Raw genomic sequence first — 24942 nt, forward strand, 5'->3', positions numbered from 1 at the left:
AATGCTCCCTGTCAATCCTGCATAATTCTGAGCTTTTAAACTCCCTCCTCCCTGATCCATCTCTGTCTCCGTTTCTCCTTTTTTCAAAAAGTGGAATCCAACCATCACATTCATCATAGGGATTTCTCTGCTCCTCACATCACTATTACAGTCGCTCGCGCCAATTCCCTTCCCTGCCCTATTACTGTTAAATTGTGTTTGCCTCTCTCCCTTCCACCCTGTCCCCCCTTTACAGCACAGTAGGCTGCAATCACATCCACTAGACCATGATCACCCCTCTCCTCCTCTTCCTCTTCTTCCTCCTCTTTGTCATTTTTCCACCCACCTCGCCTTCCTCCCTCACTTTCGCAAGGCGGGTCATGCCTCTTGAGGCGGCAGAGCAGAGAAATTGCCTGTTATCGAGGGTCGATTTTTCATGCGCTTGTAAATTGCTTTGTATTGACACTCTGTCAGAGCGGGGTCGTCACACCGGCCCGGGCCACTCGCCACCCCACGGTCGCGCTGCTGATCCTGGGGTGCTTCCACTGGGATTGAGGGGTCAAGAGGGGTGCCGTCTGGTGTGTGTGTGTGTGTGTGTGTGTTGGTGTGTGTTAGCTGTATTCTTTTGAGTGCATATTGAGTGTGTGTTGGAGTCGGCACCTAGAATTCATGATTTCGTTGGGATGTGACGAGGCTTTCAGTCTGGGTCAGTGAAGAGACCTCGGGGTGGTAATAACAATACTAATGGTAGCTGCCTTGTCCTTGTGCTGATGATTGTTGTGATGGTACATTTATCTTTGAAGTGTGTTGCGGGAGCATGCCTATGTTCCCACAGCCCTATGTTCCCACATTTCAAATTTTTTTTTCTCCAAAATAAGCCCTATGCTCCCACATTTCCTTTTTCATAAATTTGTATCAGATTTTATCCCCCTTTCTCCTAGTTTGGTAGCCAATTACACCCAACATATTATCCCCTCCCCCTAACCCTAACCCTACTAACCCCGTGGGAACATAGATCCTAATTTTAAGAAAAATCATAGAAATGTGGGAACATAGGGCTGTCGGAACATAGGGCCTAATTTTCAGTGAAAAAAAAATCTCAGAAATGTGGGGCTGTGGGACCATTGGGCTGTGGGAACATAGGGCTGACCCTGTGTGTTGCAACCAAGCTTCTGCAAGTGGTTGTAAGATACAATGTCCAAATGTATTATAACATCGCTTTATTTTATGAATATAGTATAAATTACTTTTTTCACTTCTGTATGAGTCCTTGAAATGGATATTGTTAATATGCTGGTTAAAAAAATGTTTGCCTTCACTTCCTTTTCTGTCACTGACATTTGCCTTTTTCAAAGCGGTATTGACTGTATGGTGACCTCTATCAGAACTGAAAAGATATTACATCATTTACAAGACTTAACTGACATGATCTGTTTCGAAATTTGTTGATGATGGTGTTACTAAAAAGCCTTTTTCATAATGAACAGAGTTCAACAAAATGCACATCAACATTGCCTGCTGCTTCAAAATCCTTTGTCTTATTGCATCATTCTTCTCAGTGTTTTTCTGTGTTAATGTGTTGGCGTATGTCTCAAGTTCTTCCCAACTCTTTCTCAGACATCTTATGTCTTAAATTTCTCACCTCTCACTTGTTATTCACGTTGCCTGCTCTTTCATCTTTAACACCTCCTATGCACTCTCTCTTTTCTCTAAGTTTTTCTCCTCATTTTCTTGTTTGTTGTCACACAAACTCCTGAACCGCAACACTGACATTTAGCACGTTGCCTCTGTGCTGACTGTTTCAAACATGTTGCCTGCTAATAAGGGAACTAATGTATGTATTCTTTCTTTGAGTCCCGTGAAGTGTTTTCAGCAGTATTTGTGTTTGGAGCAAGCTCTTTGGTTGCTTTCCACAATAAGGCTCAATATAGAATCAAAAAAGCAAGCAATGAATAAAGCACTGTCTCTATGCACAGCAGCTCTGCACACAGGTAGAAGCTGGGCAGAGCTAGTGGAGATGACTTAAAGGAATATTCCACTGAATCTATCTTTTTAAGTATCAAATACTCACTGCCTGTAGGCTTGAAAAGGTGGCTATGAAAAGTTTGCAGCTTGCTACTTTGTAGATGGTCTGGAAAACAAACTATACTATGATACATGTATATATATATATATATATATATATATATATATATATATATATTTGGGGTCACTTAGAAATTTCCATTCCACTCCATTACAGACAGAATACCAGCTGAGATCAGTTGCATTGTTTTTTTAATCAGGGCAGCAGTTTTCAGATTACATTATGTGCTTACATAATTGCAAAAGGGTTGTCGACTGTTGTAGAAAGAAGTGGCTGATCATTAATGCAATATCTACATTGCCCATTATCAGCAACCATTCATCCAATGTTCCAAAGGCACATTCTGTTTACTAATCTGATATCATTTTAAAAGGCTAACTGAGAAAACATTGGAGAACCCTTTTGCAATTATGTAAGCACATAATGTAATCTGAAAACTGCTGCCCTGATTAAAAAAAACAATACAACTGATCTCAGCTGGTATTCTGTTTATAATGGAGTGAAATGGAAACTTCTATGTGACCCCAAACTTTTGACCGGTAGTGTATATATATCATATATAGTGTGTATATATATATATCATATATTTGATATCAAATATATGATATACATACACTACCGGTCAAAAGTTTGGTGTCACATAGAAATTTCCATTCCACTCCATATATTATATATCAGCCAATATAAAAAAATGTAACAATAAAGCCTTTACACACTTCCCAAAGTACTCCTGCAGCATAATACATTAAGCAGCTAAGGGATCCAACCTGTCCTGTTGATCCATATGTGTGTGTGTGTGTATATATATATATATATATATATATATATATATATATATAGTATCAGTATCAGTACGAAACAAGCCTCACTACATTAGTATATAATTGCATATACTACTTCAAGCTAGCAAGCTTTGGTGCAATTATATATAATCTACAGTATATTGTGGGAAGTATACTGGCAAGTTGACCAACCAGATTTGACCATCTCCTGCTGTATTATTGTGGCAAAAATAAGGACAGAACATCAGAAGGTTTTATATGATATAGAGTTATTCCTTCAGATTTAAGTGAACCAAAGGGATCAGGTTTTGGATGAGTGGGTTGCAGCAGACATATATTCATGTTTCTCTGCAGCCATTGGCTTCAATGTGGTGCCATGTCCCTGGCAAGCTGTGCTGATGTCTGTGTTTGACACCCACTCTCTCGTTAGAGTGGCACAATCTAGACTGCACTGGCACAGATCTCACGCCAAGCTCTTTCCCTGTGAAAAGAAGCACAAGAAGATGGTTAAAACACACACAAAGAGGAAAAAGTGGAAAGAAGGTGCTGAGGAGAGATACAGAACCATGAAAGGAATAAAAGAAAAAGGGTGAGAGGACATATAGCGCCTGGACAGGAAGGAGAAAGAGAGTCAGTGTGAGGAATCCAACAGTGAAAAGAAAAAAAAAGATAGAATGAGTCCAGATGCGGTGTGAAAACGGGGAAAAGGCAAAGACTGATAAATTGGTAGACAGAAATGAGGAATGCCTGAGAGACTCTCTTTCTTCCTTCTGTTTCCTCCGATGTAGAGCCAAGCCAGCCCTCCTGGCAGACGTCTCCTCCTCCACCCCGTCCGCCCCACCTGCTTCTCCTCCCGTTATCCTCCCGCTGTCCTCCCGCCTCCTCTGTCCTGTATGGCACACAGCTGCTCATCCACTCCCCATGCATTAGGACTCATCTGCCATGAGTGTGTCCTGAAAGAACCCTCCAATCTGCACTTAGCTTGTCTCGAAGTGCATTAAAGCCGCACCAGGCAAGACACTGCATTTGAAAATGCACCCCGTTTTTTAATCTAACTCATAAATTTGGACTGTAGCTGATGTACTGGATTTCTGTAAGCATTAGCGTGGGAAGGGGGGTGCTGAGGGGGCTGCAGCCCCGCCTTTTGGCACATTGAGACACATTGAGGAAATATAATTTTACCTTTATAAATAATCTCTGAAAAATAATTGGCACATGGTGCACATTTCTCCACTTTAAATAGCCCAACAAAAAATAGTCTATATGGAAAAAGGCACACAGTGTCCAGTAGTGAGAATGAGGCTGGATGTTATCTGTACATCCACAGGCACATTATTGTGCAGAATTTACAATGGTTTGGTCCGTTTTTCCCCTGTTAATCCAGTGTTTTCTTATTTTGTTGAAACGGTCTCTCTATGTGCACAGACCAGAAACTAACCCTCCATGGATTTGTGGAAGTAAGCTAAAACAAGTGCTCACCGCAGAGAAAGTATTGTCAACTGCTGATTCTGAGGACAGACGGGTTGGGCATCTTCAGTATCTGAAACATAATGCATCATATGTCACCAGTGTTGGGCAAGTTACTGAAAATTAGTAATTAGTTACAGTTACTAGTTACTTCTTTTAAAAGTAATTGAATTACTTTACCAATTACTGTATATCAAAAGTAATGCGTTATAGGGAAAGTAACTTTTAAGTTACTTTTATGTCTGCTTTTTAAATATAAATATGAACAGTACTGAACAGTCAAACACAATAAACATAATTGTTAGACCTATTTATTGTAATCAACAGGGCAACAGGCCTTCAAATCAAGCAGTAGGACAAAAGTCCCTTTTGAAATTTGAAATTTATTGTTAAGAGGATAACCCCTTGAGATGAAGCATCTCATTTTCGAGGGGGTCCTCGAGACATAAGACAAAGACAATACAGCACATGTACATTCACACTCGCTAGAGCGCTCCCTCATCCCGCCTCGCCCACCCTACCCACCGCACCGACTCCTTATTGAAAACAAATCCGTGTATAATACATATTTTTAATTTTAATACTTGAAATGAAATAACAACTGTCTCAGTCATTTAACAGTGTTTTTTTTAATTGCTACTCTTAGATGTGGATAGGTTCTTTACACCTGCATATAATTGACAATTCACCACTACATTTTTGTCTTTAATTTCGAAGAGCGAAAAGTAATGTCTGTCATATACGGTAGTTAGAATGCACCTGCGCATATACTGTGATATATACGGTAGTTAAAATGTGCCTGCGCATAAACTGTGATATATACGGTAGCACCCAAAACGTGTGTCACTGCTCACTTGTTACTTGCATCGGGAGTTCAGAGTAAAGAACACTAAATGTTAAACTGCCTCCTTCGTTATCATTTTACAATGTCCATACTTCCAGGAAAGAAAGCTCATTCTATCCGCACTATCGGCCATGCTGTGGTTTAATGCTCATTGTTCGATTGGTGTATCATTGCGCCACCATAAGGTCCTGCGACGTTAGATCAGAAGCAGCTAAAGTAGGCCTATCTGTCTTCTTGTCTGCAAGTGTTCATTTTTCACAAAAGAGAGTAACGCGAGTAATGAACTCATTTAAATTTCAGTAATTGTAATTGCAATTGCGTTCCTTGATTAAAAAAATATTTAGTTACATGCTCGTTACCGCTTAAAGTACAGTAACGCGTTACTTTGTAGCGCGTTACTCCCAACACTGTATGTCACATATCAATCATATCGATCATACTGTTTATCCTGCTATATTATTCCCACGAATTTCATATTTACAGAAAAAGTACTACAACTGTCAGTTGTTTTGTCTAAACATGAATATGCGCTTGTGTGTGGCAGTGTGTGGGGAATGTGTGGCGGTGACGGTCAATGCAGAGCGATTGGTCTGAGCGGAGGAGAGTTTTAGTTTATTAGCCAAGATTTCAAGTGAATTTACAGCAGTTTGCAGTTTTGTGCACTGTATCGGAAAGCTGTAGCAGGAAAAGTTAACATCTGTTTTCCGGCATGTCTGTGGCTAAGAATGCTGCCATGAGTATTTCTTGCATAGCCATCCTTATCAGACACTAAAAAAGAAGGAATTTAGTTCTGAGAGTTTAATAACACCATATTACATAATACTTGAATAATGAAGCAATTCACATTTTTGAGAAATTCAAACTGTTATCTCTCACTGCCACTTGGGACTACAGAATTGCAAATTAGGCTTGTTGAGTCTTTAAATGTACAAAAGTTACATGTTTTTGTAATTCCCTTAACAGATAGGTTGCTGCACTGAGATAAGAAACATTCTGCTACTCTGAGTTAGAGATTTGATATTCCATTACTTGTGGGAAACCGAAAAAAATCTATCTCAAAAGCTGGAAAAATACTTGACAGTGTACAAGAGTGTGTGCATTCAGCTATTTGGGGCCACTGAGAGTAGAGGCTACTGCCAGAAATGTAAAGTAAAATGGTTATGAATGCATCTTTATCCTGGTTAAAGGACAATTCCGGCGCAAAACAAACCTAGGGGTTATTAACAGATGTGTACCCACTCCGTTGCTCTCTGGGACATGTTTTCATGCTAATCGAATGTGTTTGTAGCTTGAGAGACACTAGCGCGGACCGCCGACCGCCGATGCAAACTAAAATCAAAAGCAATTTGCTCAATATATCTGAAATAATCGCATTCTGCATAACTTGTCTAGTGTACTTACTCAGTGGATAACTGTCCATCTGGTCCCTCTGGTCTGGGTCGTTTCAAGTACAGCCCTGTTTATCAGAGAGGGAAAATCTTCAGACTGTACAAAACACTGCGTCTCTTGGGTGTCGCGATACAACAGGTCCCGCTCTGTGCAACACAGACACTCCTGTTCGGTGGCCATAGCTTCACAATGTCTGCAGGTACACCACCAGTTTCCCGAAGTACGAGGCTGTGTTACGGGATTGACTACCGTTAGCTCTCTCTCTCTCGTCGCCCTTTCACGGAGCTCCCGCAGCTCTTCGTTCAATAAACTGTCTGTACACTTACAAAGTTCTCAATGCTTCGGTTAACATTTAGGGACCCTCATTATGCTACCGTAGAAGTTTGGTGATATTTTGAGCCTTTTTAGTGGTATAAATAGCGATTTGTTTTTACTTTCCCTGTGCCCCAAATACTAGCGTTGTAAGCTAATCAGCGGTCCGCGCTAGCTTCTTTCAAGCTACAAACACATTCGATTAGCCTGAAAACATGTCCCAGAGAGCGACAGAGTGGGTACACATCTGTTAATAACCCCTAGGTTTGTTTTGCGCCAGAATTGTCCTTTAAGATGTGAACGCCATTTGTAAATGCAGTTGTCTGTGATTTGTTGAAAGAAACACAGTAGACATGATTGGAGAATTGAAAAGTACTATACTTCTACTTTAAAATGTCAAACACATCATCTGCAGCAGTTTGCAAGCTCCATTTACTGAATGTGTGGGTGCGTGCGTGAAAGAGCAAAAGAGAAAGGAGGTTGTTCAAAGTAGGTAAGTGATGTCATTATTCACCCTCCACAGTAGAGTGTGCACTGTTCTGCAGCTTCCCATTACTTGTCAGTGTTAATATAATATAAGAGTTTAATTTTTAACAGATAGATGTGAGTTAAGACACAAAAACCACCAAGTCATGACAGACTGAATGGGGGATAGAGGAAAGGTTGTATAAGAACCGAGATGGAAGGGAGAGGTAAAACCATAGACACAGTGTTGACAGCCCCAGAGATGGACAATCTGTTGACGTTAGCCATCTCCCGATGTCCGCTGCTCGCTGTAAAAACGAGAACTTGAAATTGCTCATCTTACTTTGATTTTCAATTAAACAGAACAAAAAATACATAATGGCATTGTAAACTTTGTTAAAGTAGTTACTTCAATTCACTGTATTAAGTTTATTGTGATAAGTTGGTCTCAATTCAAAATGTATGGTAGCGCCACTTTGAAATTGTAGTTAGACTCCAATTGAGGCCAGGTGAATTACTCTGCGCATGCTCAACGCTAAAACAGGGTTTCCTGGTCAGTTCTGCAGGGGTTTTCATCCACATTTTCCGACATGTTGGATTACATCGAGACGAGAACCTCTACCATTCGTGGATGTATTAAAAGAACCATTAAGTCAAAAAGGTGAGTAACGTTATTGTGTTTGAATATAGTACTGCAAAATTGGTTTTGCATTAATCACAGGTATTTTTAATTTTATTTAATCGTGTGCTTGATGCTACACTGCACCTTGCCCGCTAACTAGCGTCAATGTTAAGTCAGCTAACGTTAATATTAGCATGGTAATGTTAAACATAAACTTAGCTAACGTTAGTGGGTTTGATAAATTCGGTGTCTATATTGAACATGCTGGTTACCCGGTAAGCGGTCATATTCAGGTCATTACCATTACAGACGAGGCTGTTGCTAACGTTACTTGGCACATGGGGGAGGGGAGACACCGCTCGCTCCCAGGGTCTGGAGGTAACGTTAGATAATGTAATGTTATATCTGTGCTTGGACGATTTCCCTATTATTTCTTGAGCTTTATTAATGCTCTTGGATAATTTCCGGGCCCTGGCGACAAGTCACGCGAAACGATATTAAAATTCAATTACAAATTAAACGTTAGCTACATTTCGTTTTCAAAGGTCTTACATTTTTTTCTTGCATTGACAAATAAATGCGTAACGTCATAAATAAATATTTTGTGTGTGTGACTTAACAATTAACTTCAGTGGTACTTGGATGTTAACATTATGACTGAGTGCAGGTAACATTATCTACTGTTTACGTCAGTCTTTTGCTTTACGGTCTTGACCGTGGAGTGTGCGCGGTTCACGAGCTCTGTAATCCAAACTCTGGCGCGAATCAGTCAGTTGTTAGAAAACGAAATGTCTCGCACCGTGCTAGTAACAGCTGACGTTAGCTCGTCGGCTTAGAAAGTGTCTGAAGGTCTGGCTAGAGATGCGGACGAGGCTGCGGGAAATTGGTCGGAGGTAACGTTAAGTGAGGTAACGTTAACAGTTACCACAACAAGCGGATCCGTGTGCAAGTCAGTCACACTGGCGAACCCTTATTGCTTCACTGTTGCAGGGTATGCAAATGGAAACATCCAAAATGCTAAAGCACATTTAACTACTTTAACGTTACCCAGATGTGCCGATCACCGGGCTCCGTATCCCCGCTGCTTTCGCAAGCAAAAGAGCATAACGGGATGAATAATCACTAAAGCAATTGCTAAAGCATATACGTACATTGGCATATTATATACAGTATAAGTGTGTATCTAAGTGTGCCCCATCCACCGTGTCATTTTTGCCAAGGCATTTGCTGGTTATGTTACAATCACTTTAGAATTTAGGCATTTAGGTACACATAAACAAAACTAATGCAACGTAATACAATGGCTCTGCATTAAAACCTTTCCTTGATAGGTATTGTGGTCAGTTTATTTAATCTGTTTGAAAGAGGTTTTTTATTTTATTGGTGTATTTGAAGGCTGTTTATGGTGCTAGTTAACTGTACTGGGCCTGGCTCATACTAAGAGGTGTTAATATTTTGTTAACCGTATATTTATGTGTGTAGGATAAACTAAATATTTGTAACCCTTCTCAGTGTATAGTAAATAAGAATAATAGAGATTCAGTTCAGAAACTCATAAGCCTCATGAAGGATGGATTTATTTCAGAGCTATTGTATGACACTGAATTAGTTTAATCTTGGTGTACCTAATAATAAACTGACAACTGAGTCTACTGTATACCTGCACATGTCCCCACACAGTGTTTAATACATTTGTGCATTTTTACATCTACAACATATTCCTCACAAAATGTAAACAACTAATTTGTTTATCTAAATGCTTTTTTTCTAACTGCAGTTGTCCTGCATGCTGCTCTGTGGTCAGTCCCACCGGGAAAGGTTTACTAAGGTTCTTCCAACCACAACCCTCTCTTGTTCGCTAGAGGTAGGTATGTTCACATGCAGAGTTGTGCATTTATGTCTATAATATACTCATTCACTAATTTGTTTATAAGGTACATGCAGATATCAGGCTTCAGTTTTTGTTGAATATGATTTAGAGAGGTGTTAATTTATTGTAATGGTCATTTTTGACTCTATAATATGTGATGTGTTGTACAGAGGCGTATGAAATATTTTAACCCCAATACAAAGAATTTAATAGACTGTAACTGAAGTGTTACAAGCAGCCCAAAATTAAATGGGATGAACAAAATATTAGGAACACCTTTAGTTCTCAGCAAACTAATTACAGCCTCCAAAATGACCATTTAAAATAAAAAAAATAGCTCTTTCAACTAGATAAACTAAAATCAAGCATTACAACCTTTATTAAAGGCCGGGTAAGTGATATTGGGAAAAGACTGTTGGTATTTGAACTAAGCAGCAGTACAAACACATTAAGCATTGTACATTTTTATTGCATACATTTAATAAACCAACAATATAATCGTACTATTTATAACACTTTGTTGTTCTGGATTACTTGTTTTACAGATCCATTAAAAGTAAATAAACTAATTTGCCTTTTAATTCTCATTGCAGTTATCCTATGAAGTGTGGGTTCTGCGGTTTTCTGAGCTCAAGTCAAGAAGCTCTATTGAGGCACCATAGACTACGACACAGAAGAGGATCTCACTGGCCCTGTATCTACAGTGACTGTGTGTGTACCTTCAAAACACCTGGCGCGTTAAAATCTCACCTTACCAGATCACATTGCAGGACTGTAAGAAGGCAGGTGACATCGTCTTTTTTCTGTGAGTTATGTGAATTTAAAGAAACTTGTACTGAGCGCACTTTTTTCACTCATCTGGGACATCATTTAAAAAATCAACACACTGTGCATTGCCCCTTCCTGCGGTGTGAGTTTAAAACTAACAATCTTAAAACATTCAGTTCACACAGAAGCAGAAAGCACAAGAATGCAAAGGACATTAGAACTTGTCTAAGAGTGCATTCTGAAAATGAAACCTGTGCCATTGACACTCCTATCGTTGACCAGCCAATAGATGACTTTGTTGAGGTAGAGGCATCAGAAAGTGGTTCAAGTAACAACGGTGGGGAAGAATATGTAGAAGCTGAGACTCTTGAACATAAAATTGCATCTCTTTTTCTGCGTATGCAATCAGTATTGCATGTCTCCAAAAGTGCTTTACAGAAAATCGTTGAAGAATTTAATGATATTCTGCACTTTTCTAAAGTTCATTCCCTTCAAAAAATCAAAGTGTTTACTAAACATAGTATTGAAATAGATGATTGTGTTGTGAAAGAAATTAATGATTCTATGTTCCAAACCAATCCACTTATTTTGACTACTGAGGCAAAAGGTGCGCTGTCCACTAATCACAGGAGAAATCTCTATTTTAAACAGCACTTTCCTGTAATTGAACCAACTGAATATACGTATAGCACAACGCATAAAAATACATTTGTGTATGTTTCAATCATTCGGGTTCTAGAGAATTTACTGGGACGGTCAGATTTTTTAGACAAGTTAGTGTTTATTAAAGTAGATAAACCTGGTCAGTACAGGTCCTTTCAAGACGGTGTGTACTTCAAAGAAAACAAACTTTTTGGTGTGCAAGAGACAAGTATTTCTATAGGACTGTACATTGATGATTTCGAAGTATGTAACCCATTGGGGACATCCAGAAAAATTCATAAGATTACTGCAGTCTATTGGGTTGTGCTCAATTTACCAACAAAGTTTCGCTCTTCCCTGCCATTAATTCAGCTGGCTGCTCTTGGAAAGAGTGTTGATATTAAACTGTTTGGGTATGATGCATTTCTTTATCCACTGATCAAGGATATACAGTCTCTGGAAAGGGATGGTGTGTTTGTTGAGGTTCTAGATACGTTTGTAAAGGGAACAGTTTTTTGTGTCTGTGCAGACAACCTTGGGGCCCACAGCCTTGCAGGCTTTCATGAATCTTTCAATGTTGAAAAATTTTGCAGGTTTTGTTGTCTTAGTCGAGACCAAATTGCAACTGTCGAGGCAAGGGATTTTCAACTAAGAACTGTACAACAGCACAACATATTTGTGGAGGAGCTTGAGTCAAGTGATAAACAAAGTGTTTACGGTGTTTAAAGGGCATGTGTACTGAGTAAGCATTTGTCTTACTTCCATCCAATTACTGGATTTCCCCCGGATATTTTACATGACTTCTTTGAAGGGGTTATTCCAGTAGAGTTATGTTTGTGTCTGAAAGAAATGATTAGAAAAGGATTCATTACATTTGATGGACTGAATAGCCGCATAAAACATTTCCCATACACATATTCTGATAAGGTCAACAAGCCACAACAAATTACAAAGGCCAGCTTTGGAAACGGAAGAATCAGTGGCAACGGGCATGAAAATTGGACACTTTTACGTTTGCTGCCTCTTATGATTGGGAGCAGTATTCCGGAACAGGAGCCCTCATGGGAAATATTGATGGACCTTAAAGAGATTGTTGAGATCATTGTCTCTACAACGCTATCTGAGGAAATACTGTGTTACTTGCAGAGTAAAATATTTGACCATCGGAATCTGCTTATTGATAACTTCCCTGACTTTAAGTTGCGGCCAAAACATCACTTTATTGAACATTATGTACATCTCATATGCTGCTTTGGACTTTTAGTGGACTTGTGGATTATGAGATTTGAGTCCAAGCATAACTTTTTCAAAAAAGTGGTGCATGATGTTCTCAATTTCAAGAATGTGCTTCTCACACTCTCTTGTAAACATCAACAAATGATGGCGTACTACCTTGATGGCCAAAATTTGTTCAAACCAAAACTGTACATTGGCAATGTTAACATGGTTAAAACATCATCATTGGAAGAAAAACTGAGGACTGTAATTGAAAAGAAATATCCACATCAAGATTCTGTGTCCCTTGCCAAAGATGTTCATTTCTATGGGACCCAGTATGTAAAGGGAATGATAGTTTCTGCTGGGCAATGCAGTGGACTGCCACATTTCTACAAGATACTGAACATTGTGGTCAACTTTGAGAAATTGTCCTTTGTCAGTAGAAAGCTCTCCTCTTGGTTTATCGAACATTACAGGTCTTACCAAGTAACTGACAGCGGCACAGACATTGAAATCCTGGATCCAGAGGCTTTGAATGATTACCACCCTTTGGCTGCATACCCAGTTGCTGGAAAGTTAATGGTGACCCCCAGGATGTGCCTGCTGCATTGAATGAAATGGTATGTGCTGTACTAGTTTATGCTGTTAGGGGTATCTAAAGCAAAACTGTAACAAAAGACAGAGGTTTATGGGTTTGTAGAGTGGAATCTTGGCAGCTGTTGCTTATTGTAAGTTCAACTTGTTTCTTTTATAAATTATTTTAAGTTATGTGTTCTTACAGTTCAGTTAATGGTCCTGCACAATTTATTTTTCTGTTTATCCTCACAGGCTTTGTTACTGCGAGTACACATAAATCCGAAACTTATCCGGAAAGCTGACGAAGACCCCTGAATCTTTGGACGAACTAAAAAATGTACTATGAGAAAAACTTGAACTTGACGGTGAATTCGCTGTACAGTATGAAGACCCAGATTTTGGGAATGCAGTGTGTAACCTGATGGACATTGCAGAGTTGCCACCAGAAAAGGCTGTCTTGCACATTATTTGGAATATTGATGAATCGCAGACGCCATCCCATTCATCCTCCATCTCTTCCCTTGATACAGCCAGCATCAGTTCACCAGCCTCCTCCCACAGCTCATCTTCAATTATTCGCACCTTCATGAGAAACATTTCAGAGTGGCCTTCTCCATTTGTGGTCCCCTCTTTCTCATATGATGTGGAGTTAAAGCTCCGTAAGGGCAATGACATTTATGAAAAAACTGGGCAAGGTATAAGTGTAATGAGAGACATGAAAATGGAAATTCAGGACAAGCTGGCACAAGAAATATTTGCTCTGAAAGCCTACCCTGAGAAATATCAAATAGTATCGGTTGCCTCTGAACTTGTCAACAAACATCCGTGCCTTAAAGCAGCCATATTATGCTCATTTTCAGGTTCATAATTGTATTTTAAGGTTGTACCAGAATAGGTTTACATGGTTTAATTTTCAAAAAACCATATTTTTGTTGTACTGCAGTGCTCTCTCTCACTGCTGCAGATCCTCTTTTCACCTGGTCTCTGTTTTAGCTACAGAGTGAGACCTCTTTTCTTCTTCTTCTGTACTATCTTTGATTGCACTGCACATGCCCAGTAGCTCAGATGTAGATCATGTCAGCTAGCTAGCTCCATAGACAGACAGTAAAAGAAAGGCTGTTTCTACCACTTTGGTCAGTTACAAGGCAGGATTAGCTGGGAGACTTCTAAATGAGGGTGCACATGTAAGTAGTTCTTTTGTAGATTATGGTGAACTTGTGTGTGTTGTAGCAGTGCTTTGCTACTGAGAACGAGGTAGCATGCTAGCGTTAGTATGCTAGCGTTAGCATTAGCGTTAGCATGCTAACGCTACGAGCTAATGGTTGCGGTTAGCCTGCTCGTTTCGGTTTGTGACGTCACAAGCCGTGCCGATTTTGAACAGCTCACCCAGAGACTGAAGGCAGGACACATTCAGAAACCGTATCTCACTCTAAACAGCATGGATGGATTTTTTTTCAAAGTTTGTATGTGTGTGGAAGCACCAGAGACACAACATAACACCCCAAATCCCAGAAAAAGTGATTTTTTTTTCATAATATGGGCACTTTAAGGAGCCTGGTAGCGGCACAGGATACGATGGTTGGACAACAAGCATCAAGTACAAACTTGGAAACTACCGATCTAAACTGCGCCAGGCTGGATGTAATGAGGTCAGTGTAAACAGGAAAAGAGGGAGGGATGACGAAGTTGATGAGGGTAGGTTTTCCTTGAAAACCAAAGCGAGGTGAAGTCAATCATGTTCCTGATCATCCAGAAAACTACAATGATGAGACACTAGAAGACCAGAGATGTGTCCTGGTGGGTGAGATGAAAAAGAAGGGGAAAGACATGGAACTCATCAGACAGAAGATGGACCTCACATTCTCCCTTAGGAGAAAGGAGATCGTGGAGGTGGAGCCCATGGTCTTGGAAATCCAGGAGAGATGGCCTGCTCTCTTTCTGAGAGAACAGGCAAGACAGATTTAAAAATAATAAAATATTTTTAGTTTGATTGCTTTTCAAAGCAAAGATGGCCACAGGGTCATCCTTTGGCTTATTCAGAGTATAGATTAGATTGTTAAACATAATTAGATTGTGAACTCTTTATGAGTTCAATTATTTTAAGTGTATCCAAAATCACTACAAACTCGATTGTTATGTTTTTGTGACTGTTTTGGACTTCTTTTGACTTCTACAGATTTGTGAGGAGTTCTTCCGTGTCACTACTAAAGACCTGTTGGGGACCTTTAGAGCAGCCTTAGATGAGTACTGTCCTAGACTGCTTAAGCTGTACCGTGCCAGGAGGGGAGCCTGTGGTCAAGACATGGAAAATCTCTTGGATAGGCTTGATGAACAGGTAGACTTATCTGTGAAATTTATTTTTGGAAGAAATTCTGCAAGGCCCAGGGTATTTATTTTGTGTTTGCTGCTAGTTAAACATTAAAGGGGGGACATTTTTACATTTTTATTTTAACGTTGGTGTGGTCTGTTGGCAAGAGCAGTAATTCAGCTGATTATTAGTTACTAGGAATTTCGTTTCATCGTCGACATCGCAATGTGCACATGTGCAATAGTCACATCGCAGGATGTGCGATATTAACGCTACAACTTTTATTGCTGCTTGATAGAAAAAGAAAACTTGCACGGTTCTTATTTAACGTGATTGTTACTAGCTGACCCTTCCCCTTTAAGGCAGGTGGCCATGTGGGCAACGTGTGTATGTGACGTAATGTTAGTTCGACGGGGTTTGTTACAGGAAGTGAGACTCTTCCGTGTGTCTGTAGCAAAGACAAAATAAGCACCTAAGCAACGTAATCACGTCTCCTGGCCATTTTGCACCGCAAAGTTGCCAGAAATGTGCTACCAGCCAAGCAATAGCAATTATAGTTAGCCTTAAGAAACAAGGGGTCTGTCCCAACTAATGTTACGTTTCCGAGCCGAGAAGCTGGAAACGTAATACTAATTTACAAGAAAAGTCTGAAATAATGTAATTTACACTGATTTAAGTGTTCTTGTATACACAGTTTGTTACTAGTGTGTGTGACATCCAGACGTCCAATCAATGTTGATCAATTAAACAAACAAAGCAGGCCCGCTAGTTGTCGACCACAACCTGAAAATGAGCGAGGAACAGGATGGTAGCCACATCAGGGAGCCCCCTTATTTTAGGAAAAGCAACATGCATGCCATCGTTGAGTTTAGCCTGGATTAATAGAGTAGGATGAATACAATGGTTACATGTGAGTCAACCAGTGTATTTAAAGGACAATTCCGGCGCGAAACGTACCTAGGTGTTATTAATTGATGTGTACCCACTCTGTCGCTCTCTGGGACATGTTTTCATGCTAATCGAATGAGTTTGGAGCTTTAACGGGGCTACCACAGACCGCTGGTTAGCTTGAAATGCTAGTATTTGGGGCATTGGGACACTCAAATTAAATCACTATTTAATACCACTAAAAAGGCTCGAAATATCACCACACTTTAACGTTAGCATAATTAGGGTCCCTAAATGTGAAACGAAGCATTGTAAGTGTTCAGATAGTTTATTAAAAAGATAGATTATAAAGACAGTCGCGTTCATGTTTACTTGCGGGGAGCCATCTTGGAAACCAGTCATAGGTTCGTTTTGCGCCGGAATTGTCCTTTTAACTACCTCATTTCCCTCTCCAAAATCACTCCAGAAGAGAAGTCGCAGCGCTCTCTTGCTTTTATGTTTGTAAAGCATTAATGTTTAAGAGAGTGGGTCAAATAAGAAAATTGTTCTTTTTAATTGTTTTCTATTCAGATGCACTCCCCTACAAAGTTACCCTATAATTTGGGAATATTCGAGCTATTTGTCATCTCGTAAAAATTACAGTATTTTTTCATATTGCAATATACAGTATATCGCAGGGAGAAAAAATATTGCAATGTCAGTTTTTTTCAATATCGTGCAGCCCTGTTATACATTGTCTAGGTTTCTTAAATTGTAACATAACCTAAAGTTCTTGTATTTGTCAACAAATACCATGGTGAAATCACGACTGCAGTCTAACTCTGTAAATAGGCCCTATATTCACTGCTCTAAAGTCTGTTGGTCTTTTTTTCCCCCTGATTTTCAGACATCTGACATTGCACTGCATCGAAGGAAAACCTGCCTTGAAGGTCTACCCATATTTGTCCGTGACACAGCAGAGAAGCTCTTCCAGAAATGCCTGGTGAGTACATCATGGCCAGCCAAAAAACTGAATAAAGTCACCCTTATGTGTCTAAGAGACTGCAAGCTCCAAAAATAATCAGTTTGTAGTTTTATTGTTCTGGGCTGTTAAATATAAATTAATGTATGGGAAACACTGAATGAAGAAATAAGTTCAGATTGGATCACAACATCCCTAGTTACAATGTTTGCAGTTACACTCCAGAGCCAGACTTGTGACTAAAATCCTTCATCTTGATAAATAATATAGTTAAAAAATGATCAGGATCTCAAAGGGTCATTAAAATGTGATTTAAAACTAGGGTTGGGTACCGAAATGCGGTGCCAATAGGGCACTGGTTCCGACGTAAACGGTAGTAACGAGACTGATAAGAACGAAAATTTCGGTTCCTGACTTTATTTTTATTTTTATTTTTAATTTTTTTTCCAGAAGCATCGCTGCACAGATTAAACACAATGGTTAAAATGCTGACAGCTAACGTTAAGCGGTGTAAAGTGTGACTGTATTTCCCTGTAGAGGATTCCAACACTGGGATGTAACAGTCTGATTGCAGCTGCCGTTGTTGGAAAAACACACACGGTGCGTTCACTTGAAACTCGCCAGCCTTGTGGTGTATTTTAAGTTATTGTAAAATACCCTTTTCCCATCTGGTGGTTGTTTTTGTCGTTTACCAGAAATTTACTGGTGGAATAGGTCATTGTTACAAGTTATTGTTATTACATTATTAATCATTTAATTTTGACCATATGGCCTTAGCATTAAACAAGCCATTCTTTAATGTCGCAAACTGTCATTTTGTGCTCATTTTTTATATTTTATATTACATACATTGTAAATATATTATACATATTTCGGTTCATGGATGGATGGATGGATGGATGGATATTTCGGTTCAGGCACCGTTTAGGCACCGGTATCAGAAAAAACCCAAATGCTACCCAACCAACAACTTCTGTTATACAACCACAACACTGAAGATTACTTAAATGGAAATATAAAACTATTGACATTAGAGGTGCAACGATGAATCGATTAATCGATTAGTTGTCAACTATTAAATTAATCGCCAACTATTTTGATAATCGATTGATCATTTGAGTCATTTTTTTATTAAAAAAAATAAGATTTCTGATTCCAGCTTGTTAAATGTGAATATCTTCTAGTTTCTTCTCTCCTCTGTGACAGTAAACTGAATATCTTTGAGTTTTGGACAAAACAAGACATTTGAGGACGTCCTCTTAGGCTTTGGGAAACACTGATCCATATTTTTCACCATGTTTTGACATTTTTATAGATCAAACAACTAATCGATTAATCGAGAAAATAATCAACAGATTAATCGACTATGAAAATAATCGTTAGTTGCAGCCCTAATTGACATGTGACCAAATGCACCGTTGCACTGCATAAAATTATGGATTTGTTTGGGTTAGGTGAACATTTGTCATTACCACTGGTATGGCAAATTATAACGTAGCATACATCTGCAACCTGTGGCGACACCTTTATGGCCCTTAATCCAACTTGTATTGCATTAGTAATAAGCAAGATGACAACATAATTCACATACTGTTTGATCGTGTCTTCTTTTAACAGGACACTGATGCAGTTGATGGGCAGACCAGAGGTGTCAAGATGGGTATCCTGACTGTTTTCGTAGATGATGCACCTACCTTGCAGCCCACAGTCAACAGTATCGACATTGTGTTGGAGGAGGCCATTGTCCTCACAGATCTTCCAGACCTCCCCACTGCATTTGCCTACCTTTTCGGCCTGCTCTATGCCTTGAACATGGAGTTTCCAAAAGAACTCAAGTACACTTTTGAAGCTATTCAGCACATCTTCATGGAACTTTCTGCCAGTTGCTCACAGCGTGTCAGGAGCTTGAAAACCAAGCTCTTACTCTAAGTTGTTAGCTGGTCTTTTTGATTTTACATTATGGCTGGCCTAATCACCCATAGACATTTCAGAAACTTGGTTTTAGAATTGCCCACGTTTGCACTGTTATTGTCAGCGTTTTTTGAGATGTAGGCCTGTTTTGTGATCACTCAAAGAGAAGTACAGTTATGAAGTTGAGTAACATGTTGAGTCAGAGTAAGTAAGCCAATTTTAAATTGCCCAAATTACATTTGCACCGTGATTGTCGGCAGTTGTGATCCCTCAGAGAAGTACAGTTGTTGGAAGAGACTGTTGTCTTGCCAATGTTTCTTGTGTATATACTGTATAACTTGTTTTAAAAGTGGAGTAACATGTTGCTGTTGAGGCAGAGTAAGTAAGCCTATCTTAAATTTCCCACATTACATTTGCACTGTGATTGTCTGCAGTTTTAAGATATGGCCTGTTTTGTGATCCCTCAAAGAGAAGTACAGTTGTGTTGGAAGAGACTGTTGTCTTGCCAATGTTTCTTGTGAATTGTTGATAATCTTACAAGTAACGTTTGTAGAACTGTTTGTTTAAAATAAACATGTTAATTGAAGTGTCTTTGTTTATCTTTACAAATAATTGGCACTAATTTCTTTTTTTTAATTCTTAGTGTATGGAGCTCAACATTTTAAGTTTGTATTAATATGAAAAATTATCTCAAAATTAGTTGGCATGACTTTTTTAGAACTCAGAACTTTTTACACACAAGTTAATTATCTGAACAAAAGATAATTAGTTGCCATGACTTTATTTTGAATTATTTAGTATGTAAAACTTAAGATTTTAAGTTTTTATATGTATGAAAGCTAAATTATTTAAACAAAACATTAGTTGGCACAACATATGAAAGTTAATTATTTAAACAAAACATCATTAGTTGGCAGAACTATTTTCAAAACGTAGGAGTTTGAGTTGGCCTCAAAACTCAAATCTAGTGCAGTAAGTTGCCTTGAAATTTTGAGTTTTCACAACATTTTCGTTTTTACAGTGTACCTCGGCGGCAAGCATTGGCAATTTTAGACCCTTAAATCTCATCTCTTTTAAAAAAAATCTATTTTAGGGACTGTTCGTTTTTTATTAAAGGGGCTACCGGAGGAGTTTTGGGATCTTTAGTCAAAATGGTCTTGACCCTCACTTCGCCAGCAATACATTTTTCTATGACCCTCCAAAATGATTGGGAAAAAAGGCATGACACTCCCCAACAATTTATTGATGCCTTCTGTACTGGTTTACACAAAGATGTACAGATAGCCACTGTTTTTTACAACCATGGCATACACAACTTAACCTCTGCTTTCTCATCTTACACATCACACTCCACTATTATGATGGCGATTTCAGTAGATGTAGTCTACTAACATTGTTGTGGAAACACAATAAGCATGGAAACTAAATGCACACTTACTGCATTACTTCAAATACTAAGCTACTCATCTAGTAAACCAGTATTCACATGAAATAAAACAATAAAACATTGAGACCGTTCAACAAAGCACACCGGGCAATAACAAATTGACACATGAACTGGTTGCTATGGACTCGTCACTAGGCTTCCTCAGTCATTGTATATTTTAGCATATAGGTAAAGCTGCCAAAGCTGAACATTATCCAAAACTCCATTTCTCAGACGAGCGTCAATTTGGGAGCTTGCATGCTACCACCCCTTCCTTCTCAAATGCCTTGAAAAGGCTGTCGTTTGCACAATTTCAAATCACTGGGACCCAGGCGGGAGCTGTGGGCGTGGCCCGTCCAGGCATTGACAGCTGGCCCGCCCAATCAGAAATTCAAAGTGTGTTGGTGTGCAAAGCGCTGCAACAATCACAACAACCATGGATTCCGGTTGTGGCCAACAACTGGAAACTTTATACATTGTTCGTATGCTATTTCATCACTTCTGAGACTTTTTTATGCGAGAAATCAGCTATAGAGCTCAAATATGAGCTGTTTTACGAAAATGTATGGCTAATTGCAAATTTGGTCCAACTGTGTTGGAGTTCAGAAACTCCACAGTCTGACGTGACAGCTGCCGTATGCTGCCGGGGTCGCTGGCTTGCCGCCTGGCTGTCCACCTTCACAGACCCGATGTGAACTGGCTGGAGCTGTCTCAGGAGACTCGCGGACAAGAGGAGTTTATTTCCCCGATCGTTTGTTTAAATAACTCAACACACATATCCGTTATAAGATTAACTGGAACCTGTGGTTTTTCAAAGTTATAATGCTCCACAAGAGATTGCGGGTGTAACGTTAAGCTCGCTGACTGACCACGGAGCAGGCAGAGGAGAGGGAGAGCGTCTGACAGGGCAGAAAGATACCTGTCTCCCTTTGACAGTTTTGTAAATAAATTATAACATGTATTTTAGATCTGTCAGTCTTCCTCTATCATAGGCGCCGATTTATGTTTTCCTCTGTGGGTGCTCACGGGCGCACGCCCTTTAAAAAAAAAAGTAGTCAAAAAATGTTTGCATTTCAGAACCTTAGGAAATGGACAGCGGCTGCCACGAACACACACGCCTATTAACTCGATAATAATAATAATAATAACAATAATAACAATAATAAAAATAATAATCTTTCAACTCAGGACAGCGCCACTTCTCACAAATACAGATAGGATTGGAAATGAAAAGTTTAACTGACACGTAACCGCGATCAGTGCTCACACGTTCCACTTAGCAACAACTGCAATGTTTAATTTTAAATGAATGTAGCCTACTGGCTACATTTGAGCTAGTCAGCTTCATTATATTCCATCTTCATGTCAGTGATGATGCTTTGGCAACAGGTGGCGCAGTTAGCTATAGGGTTGTATTCTCAAAGAAAGCAACTCCAAACTTGTGTTGCTGTCATGTTGCAATTTTTGTTGGGTCAGACCCTAGGTCAGAGACCCCCCCCCCCCCCTCGCTCCAGATTAAAAAATGTTGGGTGACCCTCCCCAACAAAGAATAAAAAGACATGACCCTCCCCTATTTTACTTCGGTGGTCCATTCCATAAATACCGAACGATCCCTTAGTGCTTCAAATTTGTTTGCGAATTTGTCTGTTAGTGACAGGAAAAACAATTACAGGTTCAAAGGGCTTTAAACAGGTTTAATATCCTGTGTTGCTGTCGCCGATGCTATGCACCTGGAACCCAGTCAAGGAAAGGGTTAACAGAAACGTAGTTTTGGCCAATCAGAGGTGGTTGTGCCAGACTCCCGCCACTAAAATTGCTGAATATTAGAACATTGTGTCAAATTGGTCGTTATTACTATGACTTCTAAAGTGTCAGGTTTAGTTCCATCATAGTGTCCAAAAATGTTAGCTGACCTTGTTGTTTAGTAGCTAGCTCAGAGATTATCGGCTAATGAAATTACTGATTTAGCGCGGGGGCGGGGCGGGGGGACGTTAACACTTTTGCAAAGCACTGTATCTGTGTCACATTCTCATTAGGGTCTGAGCCCCCCTAAAGGTCTGATCCTAGAATCGCCCCTGGCGGGGAGTAAACAGATGGACCGCAGGCTCTTTCTGCTGATGTTCCGCTAATTCGGGCATTGCTGTTTTGTTGTATGCAACGACTCACAGTGCTGATGGATTATTTACGGTTCAAAAACCTCTCCAGCAGAGTGGGGAGGGGCAGTTGGAGCATGCGCAGACGCTTAAACCGATCATAGCGCGGTTAAGGTGTATACATGCGGTCTTTGGTGTTTTTTGCCCCCAAATCTTTTCTTTTCACTATCTACAGTGGATAACTTAAAAGAAAGATGTCTGTTCTTGCCTTCATCAAATATACAGCATGTAGTTTTTCGATCTTCTCTTTTCAGCCAGAGGTCTTGCACACAGAAAGGCATGTGCTGGTAATTAAACCAGAAAATATCTTCTTCTATTAGAAAGCTAATAGCTGAGCCACCTGATGTTGATTAAAATGATAAATCCATGTTATATGCATACAATAATGTAATCATGGTCTTGCTTTGATTATGAGAATGCTTTGATAAAATTGTTAACATGCATAACAAAGGAGGCTTTGATAGTATGCACAATTTCATACATGGATGAATATACTCAAAGGCAGCAGCCATAAAAACAAGGTGGGCTCTGTTGGAAAAGAGATGCACCTTGTGAAACTGAATTATGTGCAGGTTATCAGCTATATCAGCACCCTACCAGGAGCAGCAGGAGAGCCTCTGGTAGTCTGTAAAGGTTGGCCGTCACTTGATGGAGCCAGGTTCATTATCCTGTTCCCACAAATATGCTAAGTTCTGTGGGTGTCAAACATCCTGGCTGACCTTACGCCCTAACCAGAGAAAAGAGGAAATGCTCCCCTTTAGAACGATGAAAAATGTATTGAATCACAACTTCCAAAAATGTTACAACTGTGTGCCATTGCTCTCTTCTTTGTGATCTACATATTATTGTAACATCAGTAGTATTATTGCTCCAGATGAGATTAAAGGCAAGTAAGCAAAATATTAAATATGTATTTATACTGATTATTTCAGAAATTAATTGCATTACTATACAAATGTGACAGGACTAATCTACAGAATGTACCCTGGGAATTTCCACTACAATTGCCATCCTCCCCACCAAGTTCTGGACAGATAGTCTAGCTAGCTGTCTCCATTTATCCTGCAGAGTTCTGAGGAGCAGTTAACCATAGTTCTGTCAGGTCCATTAAGTCAAGAACAACACAGACAATAAAAATGATTTAGAAAATGTTATTGAATAAATTGCGAATTAATTTGGCGGTATGGCTCTGTTCAGAAGAGTCCCTTGACCTTTCATGAGCACCATGAAAGAGCAGAGTCAGGGGACAGCAGCAGCAGCATTAGAGGCTGCTCACTCAGTTTAAGACTGGGAGAGCTAAACTATTCCCCCATATGAACAGGCAGCAACGATGACATAGAAGCAAATGCCACGTTATACACGACAAGGTGAAGCAGGGGAGGAGGTGGGTAGCATAGATGCGAGCAGCAAGCAGTTAGAAGCAAACTAAAGCAGCTTTAAGTAGGGCGCCCTGTTTGAATGTAGCCATTTAGCAGTGAGGCAAGTTGACCAGCTGATGCGCTGATGCAGATCAGCTGTGCAGCTCAGCTGATGACCATGTTATTGGCCAATAGCGGTTTAGCAGCGTCTTGACTACCTGGCCTGCCAGAACTGACGCAACGCTCAATTCCTCATAAATCCACCGGAGTATAAAATTCCAACACAAAGAAAGCTGAAGGTAACAGACATGCAGCCGAAAAGAGTAAAATCCGGTGGAATTTCCGGCTGGAACGAAGCAATCCTGGACAACACACAAGTGGAACGTTGTGGATGTACGTAGACTTCCCCACACTTCATAAAATGCTATTTAGTAACATTGTAAATTGGGAAGATTTTAAATTACATTTCACAAAATAACATAACGTACCTCAAATATAGCAGAATCTTATGCCATTAACGTTTCTGCTAAATGACCAAATAATCTTTGCTCAATTAATTGGATAGTTCCCTCTCATGCTTAACTGCATAAATTCAAACTCTAACTCTTAAAACACACATATTTCTGTATATGCTTTTATACATAAGACAAAGTAATACAATACTGCAAATCCATTCACTAAAGATGTGCAGTTAAGTACAATCCATTTTCAATATATTGTTTTTAAGGGAAAATTATAATTTTTGTTAGTTATGCTTCAGCCTGTGATGCTACAGTGGCTTCCCGTTTAAATTCTGATTAAACAGATGCTTCCAAGAAAACAAGTTACATATTACTACAGTAAAGACTTTACTAGCTCAAACATTTCCTAAGTTTTAATGGCCGAAAAAATAATTAAATCACTAGTTGAAATTAGCT

General features: G+C 39.5%; 2 long non-coding RNA genes across 2 annotated transcripts; one reads left to right on the top strand and one right to left on the bottom strand.

Annotated features, from left to right (window-relative positions):
- The first annotated feature begins 7884 nt into the window (after positions 1–7884).
- On the top strand, positions 7885–11006 carry LOC116034199. The gene is made up of 3 exons (XR_004101030.1): positions 7885–7985; positions 9724–9810; positions 10410–11006. It is a non-coding gene; the product is annotated as an uncharacterized LOC116034199 (long non-coding RNA).
- A 9004-nt stretch (positions 11007–20010) lies between these two features.
- Positions 20011–24735, bottom strand: LOC118495334. Its single transcript, XR_004897710.1, has 3 exons — positions 24725–24735; positions 20523–20525; positions 20011–20114 (listed from the first exon to the last, which is right to left on the bottom strand). It is a non-coding gene; the product is annotated as an uncharacterized LOC118495334 (long non-coding RNA).
- Positions 24736–24942: the final 207 nt, after the last annotated feature.

Source organism: Sander lucioperca, chromosome 6, assembly GCF_008315115.2.
Source record: "Sander lucioperca isolate FBNREF2018 chromosome 6, SLUC_FBN_1.2, whole genome shotgun sequence".
Classification (NCBI taxonomy): Eukaryota; Metazoa; Chordata; class Actinopteri; order Perciformes; family Percidae; genus Sander; species Sander lucioperca.